The sequence below is a fragment of the Tupaia chinensis genome, unplaced genomic scaffold, assembly GCF_000334495.1.
Source record: "Tupaia chinensis unplaced genomic scaffold, TupChi_1.0 Scaffold000146_1, whole genome shotgun sequence".
NCBI lineage: Eukaryota > Metazoa > Chordata > Mammalia > Scandentia > Tupaiidae > Tupaia > Tupaia belangeri.
The window spans coordinates 18,914,305-18,919,549 of NW_006159616.1; positions in this window are offsets into that span (position 1 = coordinate 18,914,305).

Below are 5,245 nucleotides of genomic sequence, written 5' to 3' on the forward strand. Positions count from 1 at the left end.
GCCTGGCGTGAGTTCTAAGCCACCGGGTCCGGGATGCGAACCGCGGTTGACTACGTGGGAATCCAGCGACATAGCCATTACGCTGACTGCTGGTTCCCAGGTCCAATAGACTCTTACATGATGGCAAGGTAGAGATCTAACCTAGAGAAGTGAATTATCCACTGTCACTCCATGGCATAGTGAGTCATGACTCAAGCTTCAGATTCAAAGTTGAATGCCTTCTGGATGCTCACCACACTGACTTCTGGGAAGGTCTTCTGGGAGGCTGCTCTGTATGTGCTTTCTTGAGGCTTCTGTCCTTGAATCTTCACAGCAGCCCTATGAAGGAGTTATGGCCTTTCCTTCTACAGAAGGGGAAAATTTAGGTTTGTAGAACCTATGTGACCATGCCCTGGCCAAGACATCTCATGGGTGAAAGAAATGGGATTCAAACCCAGCATCACCTGACCCCAAGCCCAAGCAGAGCTACCATTCTGGGATGCCCAGAGAGCTTATTAGAAATGTAGAGTCCATGATCCTGTTGGTGTATCAAGGGAACTTGGCCCGGGAAGCTACCAGGCGGTGGGCTTCTTGGCAAATGCCACCACACGTGGCAATGAATTGAATTCTATCTGTAAGCATTAGAGGAAGTTGCTGCAGAGAAATGCAGTGATTCTGTAATAAATAATTCTCTCCTAATAGTTTGTCCAACTGATTTTTTTTTTACTGTCCTGCATGAAGTCCCTCTCTATCCCTGTTTCCTGAACTCTTTCTGTTTGTCAGAGCACACACACATGCACATACAGTGTGGACAACTGAAAGTCTTGAAGACAATCTAAAGAATAACTGAATTCAGATGAATGAGAGTTCAGCTGCATTCAAGGTTGTCAGGCATTCCCGAGGGTGATATTGACCCTGGATAAAGGGAGATTGTGTCTCCAAACCATGGGAGGAAGGAATATCTTGCTGAGCATTTGTAACAATTATCATATAGAAAGTCAAGCAATAAACGCAAAACTTTGTGCATTGGTAGGATCAAGAACCATTATCCTTTATCTTCAAGGATACTTTCTCTAAAAGTTTGGGGAACCTACCCCCCTCCCCTGCTCCACCTCCATTCCAGGACCTGTAAGTAATTCTGTGTGTATCATTCCTTACTTGCATTGATAAATAGGCAATAAAAATGCACAGAGAACTCAGCTGGATCAATTTATTTCCATTCTCTCGACACAGTCATAGTAGTGGCTAAGACTGAGACGACCGACAGTGCTATTTCCACAGCGAGAAGTGGTATGATGTTGGATATAAATTACCCTTAAATGTCACATGATAATGAGGCTGCATCCTCAGTGATTTATCTTTTCCTTTCTTACCCGGCAAACACTCCAAGCTGGCAATCAAGTCAGGCAGTGATCATGACACAACCTTTATGGTATAAAAAATGGCCCCGAAAATTTATGGGGGATGCTGATGGCTTCATGAAAACTCTATATTTACAGAACTTCCATCTCGGGATTTCAAATTAAGAAAGGGGAGACTATAAAGAGTAAAGAATTGTGAGACTCGGAGAATGGGAATGCCAAGGACTATGCAGGGGCTCTCTACCAACTGTGCTTTTCTTCCTTTTTATGTTGAGCTTTCTGTTGCTGGTGAGCATCTCCACCTTGAATTTCCAGAAGCAGGCATGGTCTATTGGGCACTAGCTTTCAATTTGCTGCCTGCCTCAGTCACTTGTCTTAGGAAAGCAGCTGTCGATCCCAGCTGAAGAATGTCAACAACTGAACTCTACTGTCAAGCTAGAGACCTGCGTGAGCCAGCTGCAAGCTTGGAGGTATTTTGCTTTGTCCCTTAGTGTCTCCTCAGTTTCCTTCCTGATGATCAGTGACATCAACTGCAAAGGGTTGTGGCGAAGCCAGTTAAGCATAAGAGGGTAGCTAAGGGCATAAAGTCTGGGGTTCATGAGGGAGGCACTCCTCATGATGCCCTTTCTAAATACCTGTAATGACCATGTGAGCTTAGTAGGTAACACACGAAGTGGTTTGAAACTCTTCTATCTTCTGGTTCACAACAACTTTAAATACCCCCAAGCTCCATTTGGACTTTTAATCTCAAATTAAGCATTCAGCATGGCTTCTCATATCACGCAGATGTACTTGACTTTCTCTAGAGTTTGGTTTTCTTGAGGGATAGGAATCGGTTAAGACTTCCCCCACCCCAAATTGTTCTTTTCTTATTCTAGCAACATCAGGTTTTCCAGTAATGCAATTGGACATAGGACATTTGGCATGAAATTTGCTTCCCCAAAGCATAACGTATATCTTGCATATGCCAGGAGGGTGGTTTCTAGAAGGTTCTGTTTGTTCCCCTATGGAGATAGAAGAATTTGTACCCCCAACTTGTGACAGTTCAGTCTACTGAATCAGTAAAGGAACATTAGCTTCTATCATTTAGGACTGCCTGAGACTTGTCATCCCTCCTGAATGAGGGCATTAATTCGAATACAAATTGAAATCACCATTCACATCTCTTGGTGGGAATTCAACAAGCAGAAGGCTGTCTGAAAGTGAATTAGTTGTCCACCGAGAAATCAAAAACCTCAGGCTTTGCAAAGTGAGAGAAAATATTTGACCTTTCTAGGACAATTTTATTCTTTATTCTTCAGGAGCCCTCTCCCTCCCTAGTGAGATCTAATAGTTGAACAGTATTCTCTAACACAATTCTTTCCCCCACTAATGTCAATGGAAATTCCCAGGGCTTCTCTATCTATCTTGACTCTGAGATGTCTTCATCTCAGAGGAAGTTCCCTTTCTTCTTATTTGTCCTTACCCTTTGACTTGTTTGCTCCCTGCCATGGTTTTACAAGAGGAAAACCAAGTTTGGAGGGTTCTCTCTTGTCATGTGCCAGGCTTGAGGGGTGGTGGTCATAGAGGGCCATTGAATGTTTGGAGGGTTCTCTCTTGTCATGTGTCAGGCTTGGGGGGTGGTGGTCATAGAGGGCCATTGAAGAGGAGTATCTTGCTCCTACTCAAATCCTGAAAACACACCTGAAAAGTGTGGGTGTGTCCAGAATCCTGGCAGGCTGGAGGAGTGAAAAAGATATCACAATGTGACCAAGCCCTGTGGAGGTGCTTCTCTCTCTCTTACATATGCATGTACACACTCTACTATAAATTTACTATAAATAAAAGACATTTTATGTGGGTCTCACTGGGCTACAGTCAAGTGTAGACAGGGTTTTGTTCTTTCTGGAGGCTCTTAGAGGATGCTGTAGTCTGACTTTTTGTCATCCCCAAATTCATATGTTGAAGTTTAATCACCAGTGTGATGGTAGAAGGTGGGATCTTTGGGAGTGATTAAAGTATGGGAGTGGAGACCTTATGAATGGGATTAGTGCCCTTATAAAAGATATCTCAAGAGATCACTTCTTCTTCCATGTGAGGACACAAAAAGAAGGCACTATCTATGAGAAAGACGACTTTCACCAGACGCCGAATCTATAGCAGCTTGATCTTGGACTTCCAAACTCCTGAAATGTGAGAAGTACATTTTTGTTGTTTATAAGCAATCAGTTTGTGGTATGTTGTTACAGCAGCCTGAATAAACTAAATCAAATAAAATCCATTTCTTGATTTTTTTCTAGCTTATAGAGGCCACCTATCTTCTTTGACTTATGGCTCCTTGCTCTACCTTCAAGACTGGAAGAATAGCCTCTTCCAGTCTCTCCATCTTTTTTCTTAAATTTGTATTTTAATTTGCATTTAATCACTGTATATCTTTACAGTGTAAAACACGGTTTTTCCCAGCATGAATACAGTGCGTATTAGTCAAGTCAAAGATATCATATACATTTTCATCAACAGATAACTTTTCATTTTAGTATCTATTAAATGTTTTGTTTTTTTCCTTCCTCCCTCCCACCTCCTATGGCCCTCCCTCATTATCCACCCCTTTCACATATCTACAGTTGGCCTCCCTGATATTATACCTTCCAATCTTTCAGTTTCTGTTCAGAGTGCAGACATTCAGCATATATTAAGTGGGTACATGCAATGCCAGTCTTTCATAGTCTGGTTTGCTTCTCTTAGAATTAAATACTCCATATTTGTCCACTTTATATCAAATGTCAGGGTCTCATTGTTTCTTTATGGCTGAGTAGTATTGCATAGAGTACATGTGCCACAGTTTTTCAATCCACTTGTCCATTCTTGGACTTTTAGGTTGATTCTATGTCCTAGCAATTGTGAATAATTCTGCAATAAACATGAATGTGCAAGCGCTTTTTTAATCTCTCTTATATTCTGACCCTCCTGCCTCCTTTTATGAAGACTCTTGGTTGACATTGGACCCACTTAAGTAATCCAGGATGCTTTCCTATCTCAGCATTCTTAATTTAAAACCTTCTGCAAACTCCCTTTTGCCATCCATGTAAGGGTGCTTATTGACAGGTTCTGGGGACTAGGGGAGGGACATTATTTTGCCTACCACACTCAGCTTCTTGCTGGGACCCTCTATATTCTGAACCCTCTGGAGTTCTCACCTGTCTTCCACCTGGGACCACTTAGCATATCTATAACAGGCCATGACCATGAAGGTCAGGAGAACCCCTTTCTGTTGACCTCATTCAGCAACTGTGGGATCCCAGGGTGGTCATTTAATCTCTGTAAGCCTCAGTTTCCTTATTTGTGCCCTGACGGTGATAGCAGCACTTTATTTCTAAAACTGCTTCTGTGATTATTTATTCACAAAAATATAGCTCTTCACATAGGATACAGTCCGTGCTAGAACGTCACAAGCCATAGCACTTTTATTATTATCACTAACATCATCTACACCATTAGTAAAATGTCCAGAATAAAAGACAGTACAGACACACAGAGAACAGGGGCTAGAGCATGACTTCCAACATTAACAAGAAGCTGAACAAGCACCAAGGGACTGTGCGGCTGCTTTTAAAGCAAACATAATCACTGAGTAGCCCTCTGCGAATGTGTATTTAATTTTCCTGTTCAAATGTGTATTAGAGAGTATGTTGAATTCAGGTCCCAATTTTGCTCTCCCATTTGCCCCTATGGATTTGGAGTGCTGTGGCTGTGTAACCTTGTGGAGTTTGTAGAAAGAGCACTCATTTTTCTGCAACCCACATATTAGCTTATTTCTCTAGGCCCAGAAAAGGAGGAAGTAGGATCTGGGTTCTTGATATCTCAAAATGATGATAAGGATGCATACATGAGAACACTGTCCACTTCAATGACCAATGTCTTTCCCT